Below are 22575 nucleotides of genomic sequence, written 5' to 3'. Positions count from 1 at the left end.
ATAAAAAACTTAAGAGTTTAAGGTGAAATGAATAGAATTGAGAGAGAAGGAGATAGAACATGCAAATAAGTTTGATTTCGGAGTTCGCCACAAACATGATTACGTCTTCGAGTCGGCTCCAATACAGTATGACTGATCCGATTAATCTCCAAAAATCAATTACAAATGCACCAAGACTTATCCCTTTAAACACATTAGCATAACATGCCCTAGACGTGCAGAATAGTCTTCAAAAATCTCCTGAGCATTCTCCTATTCTCACCACCTGAATGCTTTTCCAAAGCCTACTACCCCCATTTTATACATCAAATTTAGCCAAAAATGGGCTAAAACAATTAACCAACATAATCTCCCATTTTGGTTACATATTTCGAATTTACCCCTTTTACCATTATTTTGTTATGATCTCACACCAAAATTAAGGGTTTTTTTTCAAAAAATACCCTTAATTAAATAAGATTGGGTGGATTTTTTATGCATAGATAACAACTCTTCTCTCAATATTTTATATGCCATAAATAGCCCATTGGTTCGCCTTAATTTTAGGAGGCCAATGGTTAGGAGTTCAAATCCCATTATCTCATTCCTTTAATTTGAATTAAATATCCATTTTAATTTTAATTTTAATGTTAATGTTTTCCCTCTCTTTATGATTTTGTGACATCATGCTGATGTCACCATTTTAAACTTTTGCCTCCAAAATTCAAATAGTCATAACTTCTTCATACGAGCTCCGTTTTTTATGAAACAAACACCCTTGGAAAGCTCTCATCGGGCTCTTCATTTTGAAATCCATTGTTGACCACTTTTGAGATGGTCTAATTTTTTCCCTTATCTAGCCCTCTAGTTTGCTTGTTGACCAAAACTTTGACTGAGTGTAACTTCTACATTCTGACTCTGTTTTTGTCCGTTCAAGTTGCGTCAAAATTAGGATGTTGAGATCTTTTCGATGGTGAAAATTTTGGATAGAAATAAGACACTTCAATTTTCACTAAAAATATCCACCGGATCAAGCCTCCCCACTGAAGACTTTTTGGACCTCCAAAAGTGACATTTACTCTGACATAAAGTGAGGACTTGGCCTCCCCACTTGTCTTGTATCATCTGTACATTTGAATACTTGGCTCACAAGAACAATGAAGACTGTAACAACATTGTTGATCATAAACATTATTCTATCACTTCCATAAGCATCTACATCAGTTGTCGTAGCCACTAACCAACAAACATTGACTAGCATCAAGCTGAACAATAATGCATAAATGAAAGAGAATAAGTCAACAACATATCGATCCTTAACAACAGGAACATTTTTACCCAAGGAACCATCAATGCTTTCAATCATCATTCCCTCATGTTGTACTATGGGTGCGTCCTGCAACATCTGACCCTAGCTAGCTACTCCAAGTTCAAGTGTAGAACCACCTGTACTGACAGACATAAGAGTTAACTCTTTACTTGCATTAATTACCCTCTTTAACTGCCCTGTGTTTGCAAAAGAACAATCAATCTTAATCCTGTATGAATGTACAATATACTGAATGCCATCTTTAAATAAGTGATAATGATTATTTTCCCTATAGAAAATTGCTTTTCTGTCATAAAGATAAGGGCTACCAAGCACTATCTCACAGATATCTAGTAGAACCACATCAAATTGTACTTCATCCACAAAATTACTAGTGATTGCGAATCTTAAGGTGCATTGTATTGTTACTTGCAACTTATCATTTTCACAAATCCAACCTAGTGGATAAGGTTTCTTATGTAATGTAGTTTTCAATCCCAAGTTTCTTACAATACTTTCAGAAATCAAGTTCACTTGAGAACCACTATCTATGAATGCATCAATTTTAGTATTCTTAGCAGCAATCCTTAAATGAAACAACTCATTCCTTTTCTTATCTTCAAGGAAATCATTAACTTTAGATGAAGAAGCTCAACTATGAACATAAACACTAAAGATAGGAACTTTACCTTTTACACCCATAGCTGTTATCTTAGTCTCATCATCTAAATCTAAACCAAGATCCATAACAACATTTGTGGCTTTCTCCTTACCTTTTTGTTTTTGATTACATCTTTGAGCCCACTTAGGCTTTAGTTCAGGATGCAACTGCCAACAATGCTCTTCATCATGACCCTTCCTATCACAATGAGTGCAAGAAAGCTTATCATCCTTCTTGTCTATAGCTGTCTTCTTTCCTTTCCCTATCTCTGCAACTTTAGAAGATTTCTTTATAGAGTTGTATAAAGAAATCTTATAAAATCAAATAAAATCAAATTAGTGGAAGTCTTATTACAGTTATACATAAATGAAATTAAGCATAAAATACTTAAGAGTTTAAGGTGAAATGAATAGAATTAAGAGAGAAGGAGATAGAACGTGCAAACAAGTTTGATTTCAAAGTTTGCCACAAATGTGACTACGTCTTCGAGTCAACTCCAATAAAGTATGACTGATCCGATTAATCTCCAAAAATCAATTACAAATGCACCAAGACTTATCCCCTTAAACACATCAGCATAACATGCCCTAGACATGCAGAATAGTCTTCAAAAATCTCTTGAGAATTCTCCTATTCTCACCACCTGAATGCTTTTCCAAAGCCTACTACCCCCATTTTATACATCAAATTTAGCCAAAAATGGGCTAAAACAATTAACCAACATAATCTCCCATTTTGGTTACATATTTCGAATTTACCCCTTTTACCATTATTTTGTTATGATCTCACACCAAAATTAAGGGTTTGTTTTCAACAAATACCCTTAATTAAATAAGATTGGGCAGATTTGTTATGCATAGATAACAAATCTTCTCTTAATATTTTATATGCCATAAATAGCCCATTGGTTCGCCTTAATTTTAGGAGGCCAATGGTTAGGAGTTCAACTCCCATTATCTCATTCCTTTAATTCGAATTAAATATCCATTTTAATTTTAATTTTAATTTTTTCCCTCTCTTTATGATTTTGTGACATCATGCTGGTGTCACCATTTTAAACTTTTGCCTCCAAAATTCAAATAGTCATAACTTCTTCATACGAGCTCCATTTTTGATGAAACAAACACCCTTAGAAAGCTCTCATCAGGCTCTTCATTTTGAAATCCATTGTTGACCACTTTTGAGATGGTTTAATTTTTCCCCTTATCTAGCCCTCTGGTCTGCCTGTTGACCAAAACTTTGACCGAGTTTAACTTCTACTTCCTGACTCTATTTTTGTCTGTTCAAGTTGCGTTGAAACCAGGATGCTGAGATCTTTCTGATGGTGCAAATTCTAGAGAGAAATAAGACACTTCAATTTTCACCGAAAATATCCACCGGATCAATGATGGGACTAAAGTGTTGATTTATTTCTTAATGTTGTCATGTTGTGACATGTTTTGACTTGACCATTTTGGAGTCTTCGATCAGTATTATTTTCTTTAAGATGCCTTTTTGGTTGCTCATTGAGAACTAATGGATATGGTGATTTATCATTGATATGGATATTAAGATTTATACGGTTGCTCGATGAGGACCAATGGATATTGTGATTATCTTTGATATTGTGGATATTTTATGTTCTTATTGTGGATTGTCTTTTAGTATTTTTTTTCAGTTGCTTGTATAGGACTGAGGTGATTTTGTGATTTATGATTCCATGAGCCTAGGGTAGGTTATCTACTTGTAGTGTCAGGAAGTGGCTTGCAATGGGGGTCGTGGCCCTAAGTGGCTGCTAGGTTAACTCATTGTAGGTTATTTTAATAAGTGAAAAAAATTACACTAAATGGGGATTAAAATGAACCTTATAAGATAATTGTATGTTCTCGCCCATGCCTTGAGTGCTAGTACAGACTAGGATGGGAGTAGAGAGAACGCTTGGTTGCAACCTTGTATTCTGTAGTATGCCTCATCAGTATGAGAGGATACTAGTGGCCACATAGGGATCACTAGGAGTTGGGGTCTATTGAGAGACTACCAGGGTAACTCTAGTGTGATCCGTGCGATGACACATTTCCGCTTACATAGTAGGTTTCCTACATGTCTTTGTTGTGCATCTGGGTGTAGATGTCAATCTATGCATTGGAACCCTTGAGTTAGTATAATTTTAGGATTCCTAGACTTAGAGAGTACTTTTGTTATGTGATTTTTTATCTTGTGCTATGTGATTTGATATCCTATTTGGGACTTGAGATTATCTCCTCAGCACAGTGGGAGTGGGCCATTTAGGTTCCACGTGGTTAGGTGGTAGTGCTTTTTCACTCTTACCATTTGAGATCTATCTATAGTCATCGTGGTTGGAGCATTCTTGGTTGATATTTATCTTCATTCTATTCGTGGATCTTATGATGGATGTTACTTACTAACATGTTTCTTTATATTGATGATTAGCATGTGATAGATGACGTTATCTACTTTGTAGGATCATCTTATGCTTTATTCTTGCATGTTAGATTTCTTTATGCATATGTTGTAGCATGTTAGATTTCCTTCTACATATGTTGTAGTATGTTTTAGGAGTGGCATTCCTACTATGATAATACCGATGATCTCTTCAATGACTTGGGATGTTATGTGCAGGGCATGGCTAGGGCCCATGATGTTCTAATGATGCTATTTACGATTGGGAGGAATCGTACACTTAGATAATTATGTGTTTGTGATTAATGATTATCTTTTACGATGGATGTTTATATCTTCTATGATGATGTATCATGTATGACATGTGGCTTCATTTACGTTATTTCACTTGCATCATGGTCAATGAGGATGATGTATCTTTATTTTTACATATGTATATTCTTTTAAGCCTTTCATACCCTGTGTCATGTACAGTGGATGATTGAGCATTTCGAAGTCAATTGCGAAGAGGCATTTGGAACAAATGTGTAGTATGGACATTGGACTTTCTATTTATTATTTCATGTGGATGTGGTAGTGGTTAGACTTAGTATTAATTAAATTAAATGTGACTCAACATCTTGGGATCCTTAAGGAACGTAACTAGTTATGTATGATTATAATTGATTGTATTTTATTGTTTCCACTACTATGTGTTTGATGTGAATGGTTTATCTTTCATGATTAAAAGAAAATTGTTTGGAAAACTTAGTAAAATTTTAGGTTAATTCTTTTCGATCCCTTGGCAGGGCATTACAGGATGATTCTTTGATATGGAAACTTACCCCCTCTAGGGACTTCACGGTGAAATATTCTTATACTTTTTGTCTTGAGGGAGATGAAGCCCCAAGGGAATGGAAATTTTTTTGGCATCCTTGGATCCTACCAAGGATAAATTTATTTTGGTGGAAAAATCTAACAGGGGAATCCTCACGATTGATAATCTACAAATGAGAGGATTCTAGATGGCTAACTGATTTGTTATGTTATAACATAGTGGAATCCATTCAAAACCTCTTCATAAATTGTATATTTTCTATGGAGGTTTGGAGGGATATTTTATCTATGTGAGAGATTCAATGGTGCTTCAATGAGAACCTCCACCAGTGTGTTAACTTGGATGGTCCCTCTAATCACCCATACCTGAAAACCTTCTAGAGATTCATCCCCCCATATGTTTCATGGAATATTTGGAAGGAATGGAACAACCACTTATTTTGGGACAGGGCTACTTCTAGTGTGGTGGTGGCTCAATGAGTGACTAGGCTACTGAAAGAATGTAATGGGATTTGACATTGGAAACCCAACTCCCCCCCCACACACCCAGTCCCCTAAACCCTCTAAGGGACCAAGATATGAGATGGGCTAATTCTTGGGACTTAAGTTTGAAGGTGGAAAGATTTAACAACTCTAAAGCAGTTGCTAGACATAAAACTATTTGGGACCCCCCCTTGGAAGATTGGATGAAACTCAATTTTGATGGCTTGGCTATTGTTGTCCAAGGATTGTAGCCAGAGGTCTTGTCTGAGATAATATTGGTAAGGTGGTGGCTACCTATGCTAGGAGCTATGGAGGGGGGTCAAATAATGAAGCAAAAGCATTGGCCCTATTATGGGGAATGAGGATAACAAGAGCTAGAAGAATTAATAGATTGGAAATTGAGTGAGATCCAATGTTAATTATCAATGTTGTGAAGGGTGAACGAAGGTGTAGTTAAAATATAAAAGAAACAATAGGAGAAATCCTCAACTTGTTGAATGAACTTCTTGAAATCCACATGGACCACATGTATCAGGAATTTAATAGAGTTACATATTATCTAGCCAAATTTGGTCATAATGTGGAAGGAATAAAGGAATCTAGGATGACATCTACCAAACCCCATCATCCACACAAATGATGGTGGAAAATCAATGTGCTCATTGTGGTGCAATTTAATGAAGTACAATAGGTGGTGTATTGGTGTGGATCCAGGTGGGCAGGAGAACCCAAGAATTAAAAACCACAAATTTAGGAATATTTGGAAAGATTTTGTGTTTATTTACATTTGGGGTTCCCTTACTGTGAGCATTAATTACAATGGTGAGAGGATGATTCTCATAGATTTAGTCAGAATGATAAAACTACCAAAGATGGGAGTTGTGAATAATAATAAGGCAATTCTCTTGCACCTCACTCAATGCATAGTAGGTAATGATTAAATTTGACAGGTAAGGTACCATTCACACGTACTCAAGTTAGAGGGGGTTTAGAAAATGTAAAGCCTTGTGATTTTATGATGAGAATAGATTTCTTTCTCAGGCTCATTGCTAGCATTATATGTTTAAACTGCTTCAACTTTGGAGTTTTATCCTACAACAAGGGGATGTCGATGCAAATTAAGGATTTGGTGATTAAACTTGGTTAAGACATGGGTCCAATGACCATGTTGAACCAAATAAGATTGAGGATTTTATTGAGGATGGTGAGGCAGCATGGATTTATTTGTGGGAAGGTTTTTTGTTATCGTTCATGGAAGACATTGAAGGTTATGATGAGCATGTGTCACTGCAATTTGTCAACACTTGGAATAATAGGAAGGTGAACATTAATAGGGTGGTGTTCAAAATGATGGAGGAGCTCATCAAAATGGTTGGTGGGTTGTCTGTTGAGGGTAGGAGTTGGCATAAGTAGGCTAGGGTTTATGATGAAACAATCTTGAGGAAATTCTTCCACCCTAAGGAGGATCCTATTCACATGCAGGGTGGTTTTTCAAGGGAGGACCTACCCAAACCTTGGGACATTGTGTGATATGCCATTATGCGCTACATAACTCTTGAAGATTGGTTTCATGTGTTGTATTATTACCACTTTCCTATTTTAAACTATTTCAGGAACTAGGACCTGTTTTCTTTCTTGCACCTTATATTGCATTTGATGGAGGATAGTGTGTTTAATGTTAGGAAAAATAGGGTGAAGGAAGACCCTTTTATATCCTACACCAAGCCTTCATGTTTAAGCTTTACAAGTTCCAACTAGCTCTCAACTTGCTTCTTCTTGTTAACCCCCTTGCCACTTTACTCCCCAAGTCTCCATAGACCCTAGCCCTAGTTCTGCCTTGAATAAGGTGGAGAAAACCCCCGTGAGTAATAAGAAAACATTAGCGTTATTGACTCTAATACTGATACTGAGTAGAGTAATAAAGTTGTGAGGAGGTCCAACAAAAGACTTAAAATGGAAAAATTTAAGACACTCCCCAAATAGGTGGCGAGTTTTGAGTCCACCATGAAGAGTGAAAGGAGAGCCACTAGAAGGAAGAGGAAGGTTATTCACCCTGGCTTAGGGGGTAAGGATGTTCCAAGCCCTTCCCACATTTTGGACACCCTAGAAGCCAACCCATCCCTCAATAAAAGCTTGGGGGAAGATATCACATCCCCAATGAAGGATGTTGCTAAGGGTGGGGGGAAGAAGGGGCGTCATAGACATGGGCAAGATAAAAGTAAAACTCGGTTAGATAGGCTAGCGAATGTGATGCATGACCTGGCCGACAATCAGGAAGCCTTGTGCTGAAAGGTTGAAACCCTTGCGGAGTTCTCTACTAAAGTCATGCATTCAACGACCACCACTCTGTATTTTTTGTAGGTGAACAAGGAGGAGAAGGAACAGGAAAAGAGTGTGAGACCACCCACTCCCTCTATAGCTTCCTAGCATATGATTGGCTTAACACTTTACTGGAGAAGTCTGTCAAGGAGGAGGTGGAGAAACTGGCCATGGAGGATCCTGATGAAAAGGAGGAGGACCTGGAAGAAAAGTAGGAAACTAGCCCCCATACTTGCTTTTATTTATTTATTAATAATGTTATGGTTAACTATGAACTCTATGCCCTTGGTGGCACTTTTAGTTTATGTAGATATTAATCATTTCATCAGCAACACTTGCAATCTCTATTGTTAGATTATTTTTTGGCATAGTATGTATGTTAGGGGCTATATGGATGATACTAATATTTCGAAGTATAATGCTATGGTGTTAAACATTACGATGTTTTTGATGTCTAGAAAAGTGATTGGTTAGATAGTAGGGGGTAACTATCGACAAGTCTCCAACGCCCCCTTTTTTTCGGTGCTATCTAAATACATAAAAAAAACATTGATAGATTTACATGTGATGAAATATTGATCCATATTAATCAACATTTCAGAAAAAACTAATTAACATAGAGAATAAATTTAAATACAATATACAGTAAAAATGTATGACTTAGGATTGAATAATACATTCAAAAGGACATGTACAACTATTAGACCTAGTACAATTTCTAGGTCTACAAAGGCTCCAAGTGTAAGGAAGGGTGCATATATCAACTACCAATTGCTATTATTTCCATATTCATTTGTGTAACTTTTTTGCACCAATGTTTCAAATCATACTTTGTGATCCGTCATGAGGATAAATCACACACACAGATTTGAAAAGGTTACATAATTGAATTCAAAAATAATAGCAATTGATTTCATGAATTTATGATGCCCAACAAACTTAGATAGACACGTGAAAACTAACTCCAAGGACGAATAGCCATTTAAAGGACTATCTTGTATGAATACAAAATCGCCATTAAAATCTTTGCACTCTTTTTTGGCTTGAAAGGGAGTAATGCCTTTCGATGCATCACATCTATTGTAATGTCAGATCTTTGGAAGTTTCCACCCTCCAAAAAGTGAAAACGGGACTGGTACGTTCATACTTATCAATGATGATGCAATTATTCTCCAAACCCACACATGCCCCAATCTACTACAGGTCTAGATTCTCCATCCCAAATGCAATATGCCAAGCCAATGAGGTGATGAGACGAAGCCTCCAGCCAATAGGAACCCTCCTACAATTATGATAAGGTTACCAAGTTTCCAACTATTTAGATTTGTTTTAGGGTTTTAAAAATCCTCCTATATTGTGCCACCATAATCACCTAGAACATGTTGTTCTTGTAGCATGGCCATGGTCATGGGTTTACAAGATGAAGAGGTCAGAAAAGAAGTCATGGGATGGGGGGAGATTGGACCTTTTGATATCTGTAAAATAAAAAGAACTCGCTAGTTCTGCACAACAGATGATGTTTATCTCTGCCATGTCTGCGATAGCTCTGTTCACTCTGCCAATTTTGTTGTGTGCCAGCATGAGCGAGTTCGATTGTCCCATCCTCGAATTATGTCCTCAGGTCTGATGGCTGATGTGCAGAGCTCATGGCCTACAAAGAAAATTCATTCCAAGCATTTGAAGAAGCCTTGTAGCCAAAATCATGGTGAGTTTGGCCCTGATACTGACCTTAATGTCCAGCCATTTTTGGGCTCTGAGTCTAAAATTTTTCAATTCCATGGCCAGGTGATGGGGACACAACCCAAGAACAGAATGGACACAATATAAAAGGGAAATTATATTAACTAATAAAATAAGCTAGTACAAATAGTATAGAGAAAATAAACTTCAGAACATGCCCTAAGGGCTTACAATAGCATAAATCTGGAGATAATTTCTCCTTTTAGCACCTCCTGTCAACTCCACTCCGAACTGCCTTTTACAATGTCAAAAATCTCCTTAAATAGACCCTGGAGGGTTAAGGACTAGGAGTACATTCTAGAAAGTGCTAGTAGGCATCCACCAACAAAATAGAAGGTTCTAGAAGCTGCGTTAGAAGTCAGTGCAAATCTAGAAGAATCTAGAAACGGTAACCGAACTTCCGGGAGGCATAACTTTTGAACCGTAGCTCTGATTGACGAACCGTTTACATTTTCAGAAAGCTCTCGAAGCGCTCTATAGCCCTATGGAGGAGCTTTTCTCATCCTCCATTTTTTGACCCTTTTTGAGGTCATTTAATGCCCCAAACCTGACTTTGAAGCATTCTTAGGAGGTCTCCAAAACTCGAAAAACTGCAATAACTTTCAAACCGTGGGGCCTATTGACCTGATTCTTTTTTTGGAATGCTCTAAATCATAATTACATTCATCTGGCCAACTCACACCTTCTAGTTTACCAAAATGATGGCCCAAATAATTGCTCCTGTTTTTTAGGGATTTTCAAACGCACTGATAGTGGAACTATGAGAGTTGGAACCTTTATTTGACCCAAATGGGTATCCAAAAATGTAAAGACATGAAACAGAAACTAAGTCTAAGTACATTTTTTTGGGTGACACAGGATTGCCCTTATACCTCTGGATGCTCCTGCATCAGACACCCAGGGTAGATTGAAAAGTGACCCTGTCACTTTATAAATGGTAGAGGAAATCCCAAATGGGAAACCTCAACTGCTGAAATCCAAGTTGAGTCCTCGATTGGTCGTCCTTTCCACTTCACCAAATACTCTTCATATTGCCTGTTTCTAGTACTCCTACCCACACAATGATCTAGAATGTCTTCTATCTCCTCCTTCTTAGAAGCAGGAATTGGACATGGCTCTAACACCAGCTCCTCATCTACACCATCATCATGATACTTTGCTAAATCTACAATGTTGAAAATAGGAGAAATGTGAATACCATCTCGCAGCTCCACTTCATATGCATTTCCTGAGTCATGTTTCTTGAAAATTTTGCAGGGGCCAAATTTCTTCATTTTTAGCTTGTTGTAAGTACCGGTTGGAAATCTTTCTTTTCGTAAGTGCACCATGACTAGATCCCCTACTTGGAATTCCTTATGTCTTCTCCTTTGATCAGCCCTAGCTTTATAATCTTGATTCGTCTTGGTAATGTGTGCTTGAACCTCCTCATGTAGACGCTTGATATGTTCAACAAATTCCTCAGCTTCAGCACTTGTCCTCTCCCCTTGCTCTATCTTCCTCAATACTGGTGTAGTCCGTGGGCTATTCCCATATACAATTTGGAATGGTGATTTTCCAGTACTCCTATTTACAGAATTATTATAAGCAAACTCTACTTGTGGTAGAATCAAATCCCATCCCTTGGGCTTATCCCCAACTAAACATCTCAGCAAATTTCCCAGACTCCTGTTTACCACTTCTATTTGGCCGTCAGTTTGTGGGTGATGCGTGGAACTAAATTTCAAGTCTGTTCTCAACTTTTTCCAAAATGTCCTCCAGAAATACCCCACAAATTTAGTATCTCTGTTAGAAACTATACTCCTTCGAAGACCATGTAGTCTTACCAACTCTTTGAAAAACAAGTCTGCAATATGGACAGCATCATGAGTTTTGTGGCATGGAATGAAATGTGCCATTTTGGAGAACCTATCAACCACCACGAATACTGAGTCATTACCCCTTTGTGTACTTGGCAATGCAAGAAAAAAATCCATACTTATGTCCTCCGATGGCCTTGATGGAACAGGGAATGGCTGATATAGTCTAGTATTATGGTTGCATCCCTTAGCAACTTGACAAACTTGACAACTCTGTACAAACTTCTTCACATCCTGTGAAATTTGAGGCCAAAAGTAATGTTCTCTAAGAATGGAAATGGTCTTATCTTGACCAAAATGTCCTATCATCCCTCCACTGTGTTTCTCCTTAATCAGATTTTCCCTCATGGAACTCCTTGGAATGCACAATTGACTACCTTTGAACAACATGCCATTCTGAATCAAATAGTCTGACCACTTGGTTCTATCTACAGCAACAGGTTCTTTACAAGCTTTCCATGCTTCAGCAAAATCAGGATCCTCAGGGTACAAATTCTTGAGTTCATCAAACCCAACTACTTCAACCTGCATTACTGTAAGCAATAACTGTCTCCTACTTAGTGCATCTACAACCCTGTTAGATTTTCCACTTCTATGCTTTAACACAAATGTATAACTCTGCAAGAATTCTACCCACTTCATATGCCTATGATTCAATTTACCTTGGCTATTTAGGTACTGTAATGCCTGATGATCAGTATACAAAACAAACTCCTTTGGCAATAAATAATGCCTCCATTTCTTTAAGGCCTAAACTATTGCATAGAACTCTTGATCATAAACAGAATACTTCTTCTTTGCATCATTCAATTTTTCACTAAAATATGCAATAGGCTTACCTTCTTGGCTTAATACAGCCCCAATAGCGCTACCACTAGCATCACAATCCACCTGGAAAACCTTTCTCAAATCTGGAAGTGCCAACACAGGCTGTTCTGTCACCTTCTTCTTTAGCAATTCAAAACTTCTCACAGCTGTTGCAGTCCATTTGAACTCTTTTCTATCCCCTCTTATTGTATCAATTAGGGGTGCACATATGCCACTGAAATTCTTAATAAACTTCCTGTAAAAACTAACTAAACCATGAAATGATCTTACCTCAGTAGCAGACCTTGGAGTAGGCCATTCCAAGATGGCTTTTACCTTCTCTGGATCCATTTTGAGACCTTTGGGTGATATAACAAACCCAAAATAGACTAACTCCCTTTTTGAAAAGACACACTTCTTTAGATTAATTAACAGTTTCTCTTCCCTTAGCCTTTCAAGGACACACGAATATGCAGTAAATGTTCTTCCAAAGTCTTGCTGAAAATTAAAATATCATCCAAATAGACAATAACAAATTTTCCCAAGAACTTCTTAAGTACCTCATTCATGAGCCGCATGAAGGTGCTTGGGGCATTCGTCAATCCAAAGGGCATGAATAACCACTCATAAAGACCCTCCTTGGTCTTGAAGGCTATTTTCCATTCATCTCCTTTTCGAATCCGTATCTGATGATAGCCACTCTTCAGATCTATCTTTGTGGAGTACTAAGCTCCACTCAAGCAGTCCATAAGATCATCCATCCTTGGAAAAGGAAACCGGTACTTGATGGTTATCCTATTTATAGCTCAAGAATTTGTACACATCCTCCACTCTCCATCCTTCTTTGGTGCAAGTATTGTAGGTACTACACATGGACTCAGGCTCTCTTGAATCAAGCCCTTCCTCAATAGCTCTTGAACCTGTCTATTTAGCTCCTGTGTTTCAGTAGGAGTCATCCTATGAGCAACCTTGTTAGGCACACTAGCTCTTGGAATTAGATCTATCTGATGACTGATTTGCCTTACTGGTGGCAATCCATCTGGAACATTATCAGAGATAATATCTCCAAAATCCCCTAGTAAATCTAAAACTTCAAATGGTATTTCACTACTACCTTCTTTATCTTTCCTAGGAATCAAAGCATAGCACATATGCTGATGTTTCATGCCATCTAAAAACTTCCTTCCATCAACAAGACAAATCCTAGCATTGCTACATACCTTTTCATCTTCCTTTTTAATGGGCTTCAATTTGTGATAAACTCCATCCTTTTTCAGAGAGTATGTGTTTGCATGTCCGTCATGTATTTCATGTCTATCAAACTGCCATGGTCTACCCAACAATAGATGGAAAACATCCATCGAAATAACATCACAGAGAACTTCATCATGGTAACTCCCAATTTTGAATTTTACTAAACATTGTTCACTTACCAGGACCTTATGATCATCTTTTACCCAAGAAATCTGATAGGGATGGGGATGTTTCTCCCTCTTGAGCTTCATCTTAGAGACCATCTCTTCTGAAAGCAAGTTATCAGTGCTACCACCATCAATGATCACATCACAACATTTATCCTCACATTTGCATCTGGTACAGAAAAAACTCCTCTGTTGTCCTGGTTCATTCTCACCGCTTAGTAGGACTCTTTCATTTACCAAGGTCTCTCCTCTTTCTGCATCCTCTGAATGTGATGATTGTGCATCCTCATCCACATGAGCAACCCTAGCTTGGCCCTCAGTTCTCCTTTCTGTCCTTCCTTGTTGTTGAGGAAATTCAAAGGCACGATGACCTTCTTCATTCCAATGGAAATAGGTACCATGAAATCCTCCTCTTCCTTGTCCATGTCCCCTACCTCTTCCTCTCTGATTTCCAAAGTCTTGATCGTGGAAGCGGTTGAAACCCTCATTCCTCTAGTTCCTGCTAGTACCCTCATCTTCATTTTTCTTTCGAGTTTCATTGCGGCCTCTAGATGATCTACCGCTTCCCCTTCCTCCTTGACCACACCATCTTTGTCTTCCTTCAAACCTCTTATTCAGCTTCTCTTCAACTCGTAGGGCAAACTGGTATGCCTCTTCAATGCTGGTCATTCTTACCAGACTTAATTCCTCCTGGATGCTAGGTCGCAACCCACTGATATAACGAGCAACCTTCTCCTTATTTTCTTCTGCATGTCCCGCTCTAATCAAGAGTCGGTAAAACTCCTCTATATATTCTTGGACTGATCTTCCTACTTGCTTTAATGCATGCATCATCTTAAACAGATCCAGCTCGTAGTCCACAGGAATGAACTGCTTCTTCAATTTGTCCACTATGCGATCCCATCTTGTGATCTTCTCCTTTCCTCTTCTATTTCTTTCCAATTGACCCTCTTGCCACTAGATTTTGGCATGGCCTTTTAGTTTGGCCTTTGCAATCTTAACCCTATCTGGGTCCCTGATATCCTCATACCTAAAGTATTCTTCCAGTTCATTGATCCAATCGATCAACTCATCTGGTTTTAGATTTCCTGAAAATACACCCACTTCAATTGTAGGTCTTTTCCCAAACTTAGTAATGGCTCTAAAAAGCCTTTCCTCTACAGGATTTAGAACTTCCCCATCAACTTCCTCTTCTAGTCCCATTATTTCTTCTTCATTGTCATCCTCACTTTTGTCACCTGCAGCAACATTTGCTCCTCTTGCAATGCTTGTACCTGCCTCTGGAGGGCTCTAACCTCCTCAGGATTAATAGCTCTGGCCCTTCTGCCATGCTCTCTTTGTGGAGGCATCTTCTAACTCAAACCCACAATCACATAGTCCTGGTGCAAACTGCCTCACAGTCGGCGCTCTGTCTACACACTCAGGAAAACCTGCTCTGATACCACTTGACGGGGACACAACCCAAGAACAGAATGGACACAACAGAAAAGGGAAATTATATTAACTAAGAAAATAAGCTAGTACAAATAATACAGAGAAAATAAACTTCGAAACATGCCCTAAGGGCTTACAATAGCATAAATCTGGAGATAATTTCTCCTTTTAGCACCTCCTCTCAACTTCACTCCAAACTGCCTTTGACAATGTCAGAAATCTCCTTAAATAGACCCCGGAGGGTTAAGGACTAGGAGTACATTCTAGAAAGTGCTAGTAGGCATCCACCGACAAAATAGAAGGTTCCAGAAGCTGCGTTAGAAGTCGATGCAAATCTAGAAGAATCCAGAAATGGTAACCGAACTTTCGGGAGGCATAACTTTTGAACCGTAGCTCCGATTGACGAACCGTTTACACTTTCGGAAAGCTCTCGAAGCACTCTATAGCCCTATGGACAAGCTTTGCTCGTCTCCCATTTTTTGACCCTTTTCAAGGTCATTTAATGCCCAAAACCTGACTTTGAAGCATTCTTAAGAGGTCTCCAAAACCCGAAAAACTGTAATAACTTTCAAACCGTGGGGCCTATTGACCTGATTCTTTTTCTAGAATGCTCTAAATCATGATTACATTCATCTGGCCAATTCACACCTTCTAGTTTACCAAAATGATGGCCCAAATACATGCTCCTATTTTTTCAAGATTTTCAAACGCACTGATAGTGGAATTGTGAGAGTTGGAACCTTTATTTGACCCAAATGGGTATCGAAAAATGTAAAGACATGAAATAGAAACTAAGTCTAAGTACATTTTTTTAGGTGACACAAGATTGCCCTTATACCTCTGGATGCTCCTGCATCACGAGGGCAACTGCTTGGAGTCCTTGTATGAGAATGATGGTATTGGGTTTAAGGATAGTCAAGGTTTGAGTCCCATGGATGGCATGGAGGAGACATTCAGTTGGGAAATTTTCGACGGGGTTAAGGTCAAGGAGACAGACTGTCAAGATATTAGAGTCGGAGTGTCAGAGGAGCTCTTTGATTTGAATATGGATCTTTTAGACTTTACTATTAATACGGAAGATGAGGATGTTATGGTAAATGAGGGTAATTTGGAGGGTGAGGAGAGGAAACTATGTTTCATGCTCAATTATGAAGATGTGCTCAGTGCCTGGTCTGACAGGGGGTCACCTTGGGCCCACCATAAAAATTTGCAAGATGAAATGGCCTCCGAGGAAATGGTAACATAAAAGGAATCCAAATTTTCTCAATATTGTCGATATAATTAAAATTTGAGCTGGGTTCAATTTGACCAAGTATAAAAGGTCCAGTCAACTTAGAGAGGATCTTCTATGTGTGCATGAGTTTTCTTTCTTGAGTGTGGCTTATTTCTAATAACTTTGAAAGTTACACTATGGGTGCTTGTCAGATTCTAATACCACTTGTTGCTCATTTACAGTAGTTAATTGAAATGTTTTTTTTAGTAATTGAGTTATTGACCACTCTTGATCAACCCATCTTACATTCAACTATGACTTATCTCCGACATCCCTCCTTAGCACATGCTGCAAGTATTGGGTTTCTAGTCTAGCTCTAATACTACTTGTTAAAGTGACTCATTTAGACAACAATTAGGGGAAATGATCCAGTAGATTCTCAAGCTAACTTTGCGCACCTACAATTCCTAATCAATATGGGAAAATTCACTTATTTTTTCAATGAACATGTCTAGGTGAGTGAAGAGCTTAAAGATAACGTTTTTGCTTTCTCACATTTATGGAGCTCTATGTAGAACTCATAGAGTGTGAGATGGTCTAAAAGTGTCATTTTAAAATGTTTGCCTAGAACCTGTTATGTTCACCCCCCAAATAGCCGCTCACCAAAAAAATGGTGATTTTTGAACAAATGGACCAATAGTAAATCACGAAAGTTAGAAAAAGATCCACTATCAGTGCATATGTAATCGGCTATTAGTATATGTGCTATCATTTTTGGATTTTTTTATGAATGACAATTGGAGGGATATGCAATGGTAGGGCATGGTGATCATTGGAACAAAAGCGACAACTGACTTGTTTCCCCTAGAACTCAGACATACGACCTTCTAATTACTATTCTCTACCAAATAAACTACTTACCCCTCTTGGCCAACCTATTTTTAGTATGAATTCAACTTATTTCTAGCACCAACTTTTATACCACTATAGGTACTTGGAGTTCCTAAACAAGCTATTCATTTTGATTAAATAGGTCCTGAACTTAAAATGTTTCCTTTAATGCTAGAATGCTCCATTAGCTGAACTAATTGGCACCATTTGACTAGCTTATAGTCAATACAAATGTGACTTATTTCCAACATCAAATACATCATAGTTTATAAGAGCTAACCCAATTTCTGAAATGTAGAAAGAAGTTGAATGTTTGTTATGATTTCAATTCTAAGATTACTTTTGTCTTTTTGGATAGACAAGAATGTTGTATGGAGTTGTACTAGATCTGAACATGGGGAATGAAGGGCACTTAGATTAGGCTAAAGTGGTGCCAATAATGAACTCATGTTTTTGAATTAAAAGTAGCCAAAACTAGTGGGCTGGCCCATAATAGACAAACTGGTCAACTACTAGTGGAAAACCATCAAAACTAAACTATAACACCTATTCTTGCTTGAAAAAAAAACAAAGTTCGAAACCATAATTAAGAAAGTATTAGCAAGCTTAAACAAATTGCATGTTATCAAACTTATGAAAGTATAGTAAAATATTAACAAAGGCATAATAGCCTTGCATAATAGCCTTGCAACCTATTAAGTCTAGTAGCTAGCAGATTAATAGCATAAAAAGAAAAAGGAGGGAACCCTTAGTATTTCTTGACCTCCTTCCTCCCCAAGAGGATGTTCACCCAGTCTTCCGCCATGAAGTCAAATAGCATCTTAGGGTCCTCCTTAGATAGTTCCCCTTCAGTGTCCTTAAGCAGGCTTAGTGTGGTGGCAGTGCATGTGTCACTTTTACTGTGAACTTGGTCAATAGGTGCATTCTCTCCTCCAGTGCACAGATTCTCTCCCACACCTCATTACTAGCCTTTTGCAGCTTGCCCAGATGGCCATCAATACTAGCCTTTGTAGTATCCTACTCAATTGAGGGGTTAGTAGCATTTTTAGAAACAACCTTAATAGGGGAGGAGATCATTATGGGGGAGGGCACCTTGTCCACTGTATTGAGGAACTGGTCCCCTATTAGGTCCACACACCCAAGATCAATTGTCACTAAAACATGCAACACATCCTTATTATCCTTTCCTTCTCCTGAATCCAACCTAGAGGAGTCTAAAATCTCCTCTTCCACCTCCTCCATACCTCCCTCCCCAAAGTTTACAACTTTCTATTACATCCTCCATTTGGGGTAGTCTAAATCCTCTAAGCTCGACTCCTCCTCCTGTGAGGCTCCCTCCTTCAATTTCCTCTTAGCATTAGATTTTGCTAACCTCCCTGACCTCCTCCTACCCCCTCTCCCCTCTTCCTCTGACTCCACCAACTCCTTCTTCTTCCCTTTATCTGATCTCCCTCTTTTCCCCATGAGGGAGGGATTCATCGAGGATCCACTAGGTGAAAGCTATGGGGTAGGGGCTCTGGGACCCATGATCTTAAGGGGAACCATTTGGGGTCGGGGGTTTAGATTTGCAAGAATGTCAATATCCACAATCCTTGGAGGGACCAGGGAAAGGTGGAATTGATACAACCTGAAGATTAAACCTTGGTGTAAAATGGTAAAATTAACCCCCTTTTTAATTTTTTCTTTCACATCAATGATAGTATCCTCTAATTCATGTAGCAAGAAGAAAGGAAGCGAAATAAAATCTCGGTGATGAAAATGGTTAAGGAGAGGAAAGTGATAGTAGTAGCAGATTCCATACCTTCTTTCTAGGGTAAGATATTTCATCAAAACCAAACAAACCTCGTTCCATTGGCCAAGAAGCTTCTCTTGCATGAACCCACCTTTATGCCGAATCAGTTCCTCACCATCCACAAAAGAAAATTGTAGGCTCGCATCATCTGTCACCCTCATCACCTTCTGCCATTTCCTACCCTTCATGGGCCAACCCATTGCTAGAGCAATCACCTCCTCCAAAATATGAAACAAGATACCATTAATCTTTACTGTATGGTCCTCCTAGGAGTTAACAAATTGCATAGATTAATTCTCGTCATACCCATTAAGTGCCTCCATAAACCAGACAAAATGGCCCTCCTTATGACCAATTTTGAGCCCAATTTTAAGCCCCAATATAGAGCCATCACCTCCATGGTATTATTTGAAACTTTCCCTAATTGAGTAGTATACGCAAACAACATCCTTCCCTTGTTGTCCCTGACTATCCCTCCACCCTCCAAACCCTCCTTTCTAGTAGCACCATCAAAATTGTGTTTGACCGAATTAGTAGGAAAGGGTTCCCATTGGGTTCTTTTTCTAGCCATAAGATTAGAATTATCAATCTCCATAATCCCCTCTACCAATGACTAGCACTTGGACACTCTAACCTCCAGGGTGGATAGGGGGAATGCTGATTTTCACCACTTGCTACAACTAATGTTCTCAACTATCAATTTGTAGATCCTTTCCACCACAACAATCACCTCTCTCTCTCCTCATTCCTGAGCAACCTATTATTTTTCTCTTTCCAAATACCCCAACAAACATGGGTGGGAATGATTTTTCACATACTGATGAGGAGGGGGTGGGTAAATGGGCCCTGCCAGTTCATCACAAATTGCCCCATGTCCACATTAAACACCCAATTCACTTCCAGCTTCTGAAGAATTCTCCCCCACACCTTAGATGCAAAACTACAATGCAAGAATAAGTGGTTGATGCTTTCTTCCTCCATCTTACACATATGGCATCTATTTGGTAATTGAAATCCTTGCTTCATCAAGTTATCAATAGTGAGAATTTTCACATGAATGGTGGCCCACCAGAAAATATTGACCTTTGGGATTAAGTGATTAAACCAAGTGTTCCCCTAGTCATTAGATTCAAGAGTTTTGTCAAACATTAATATGCAGGCAGATTTAATCGAGAACTCCCCTATCAAGGTAACCTTCCAAATGAACTCATCATCCATGTCCCTTCCCAGGATTCTGTACTCTTCTAGCATAGAATTAAGCTCATCGATCAACTCCCTTCCAATCATATCATTTTGTTGCAGGTTCACCTTTTTCCACTTTCTTCCTGGCAAATAAAATGAGCTACAATTCCACCCCCTAGTTCTATAGGTGATACCAGAGAGACCCAAACTTAGCTTTTATTAAAGGTTTATCCATAAGTCATGGATCCTCCCAGAAATTAATCTGGTTACCATTCCCCACTAGCCACCTAACACCCTCTTTCAAAAGGGTTTTGTTTCTCACAATATTTGCCTAGATTTTGGGGCCCATAGGAAGATCATTTCTCTAGGTGCAATGAGAGAACATCAAATTTCCAAGGTACTTAGCTCTCATAATGTTACACCAATTAGAATCTCCCTTCATCAGGTTCCACCCCATCTTGGTGAGAAGCACATTGTTCAGATCAGTTATTTTCCTTACTCCCAAACCTCCTCTATACTTAAGTTTACAAACCGTTCCCCAGCTGACCAAACTTATTTTGATCTTCTCGCTTCCTCCAAACCAAAGAAAGGTACATCGAATTTTCTCCAATTTATAAGCCATACACTGAGTAATTTTAAATATGAACAGGGAGTACACCAGTAATCCTTGGAGAGAGGAAATCAGTAGTTGCAGTGTGCCCGCACTACTCAGAGTTTTACCTTTCCATCTAGTCATTTTTTTCTCCATTCTTTCTAGAATGCCATTTCAAAAGTTGCTACACACATCTTTTGCAATTAATGGAAGACCTAGATAAGTATCTGGTAACTCAACAATGTTGCAAGCTAAAATATTAACAATCCTTTGTTGTAGGTTAGGTGGGTTGTTAAAGAGGAACACTTTACTTTTATCAAAATTAATCTTTTGACCAGCATTCACTGCATATATCTCCAGCACTGACTTCCAAGCCCTGGCTTCACCCACCGAGGACTCCCCACTAAGAAAGGTATCTCCACAAATTACTGAATCACTTTGAGAGGAAGTGTGAAAGTAGGTTTAATGCCTTTAATTATCCCCGCCTCTAACTTTCTGATGAACACTCTTCCCAATACTTCAGCTACCATAATAAACAGGTAGGGAGAGATAAGATCACCCTGGCTAAGTCCTCTCTCCCCTCCAAAATACCCCAAGATGACCCATTAACCATCATAAAATAGCTGACAGTTTCCACCAACGACTTCGCCATTCAATGAAAAGAAGAACGGATGTCATGAAGGGAGAGAAGCCCGTGTAATTAGATATCGTGTAAAGCGTCAGGGCAGATTGTTTTCCAAACGAATCAGATATCAAGTCCACAAACTTAACGCAGAGAAATGACCACGGATGAAGGTCAAATTTATCACAGTTAATCTAATTTCATTATTACACCAAGTGTTTTGCTCTGTGATTAATTTTGCTTTTCTTTTTTAAACTATATTTTAGCAGAGTCGATTTGTAAAGAGTGCGTGCGAGTGATGTTTTGTTGGATTGAATTGCCCATAAATCCAAACAGCTGGATAGGAGATAAGACGAAAATCAATCCTATTTTGCTGGACTCTTCTATTTTTCGTCGATTTGTGGTTTAATGTTGCTAACTTTTGTAATTACATGAAAACTTGTAGATGACACAAATGTCAAATTCCATCAACGAAATGAAATTTCTCTTTTTTTCCATCACTTTTTCCCCTGAGTTCTGTATATTCAGAAAATTGGATTTAGGAGGTGAAATTTGCTGTTACATTACATCTTTTATGCTAAACTTTATAATGCTGTTGGGATTTTTTTTTCCAAACCACACTATGTTGAACAGTAAGATGAATCTTCTGCACTCCTCGACTAAATATTCTGTGAATCTTCCTCGCTTCTCTTGTGATTATAAATATTGAGATTGCAGTGTTGCAGCATCTACAATGCATGGAGATGTGTATAAGTGACTTGCAGGTATTGGGTTATGATTTGTGTGGTGGATGTAACTGTGAAAGATCGTGTTGAGCCATTTTTTAATATTAAAAAATGTTGAATTAAGAAGTGGATGACTTAAACATCATACATTAATGCTTGATTTCTAGAGTAAAAAGTGTCAAATAGTCAAAATTGACTTACTTTTCCCACGCATCATTTTTCCTTAGTATGTGATGTTTAAGGATCACCCAAGTAGAAGAATCACCTTTATTCGAAGTTGTGATGTGAGTTAAAGCATCTTTGGAAAGGTCCTTCATTCGAAGTTGTGATGTG

At 38.4% G+C, this 22575-nt stretch overlaps 1 pseudogene; it reads left to right on the top strand.

Annotated features, from left to right (window-relative positions):
• Nucleotides 1-7652: 7652 nt before the first annotated feature.
• On the top strand, nucleotides 7653-21816 carry LOC149549515 (zinc finger protein CONSTANS-LIKE 8-like; annotated as a pseudogene).
• The last annotated feature ends 759 nt before the right edge of the window (nucleotides 21817-22575 follow it).

Source organism: Cupressus sempervirens, chromosome 7 (assembly GCF_028749045.1).
Source record: "Cupressus sempervirens isolate cs-2001-9-10 chromosome 7, ASM2874904v1, whole genome shotgun sequence".
In the NCBI taxonomy this organism is placed as follows: Eukaryota; Viridiplantae; Streptophyta; class Pinopsida; order Cupressales; family Cupressaceae; genus Cupressus; species Cupressus sempervirens.
This window is presented reverse-complemented; position numbering and strand designations above follow the sequence as displayed.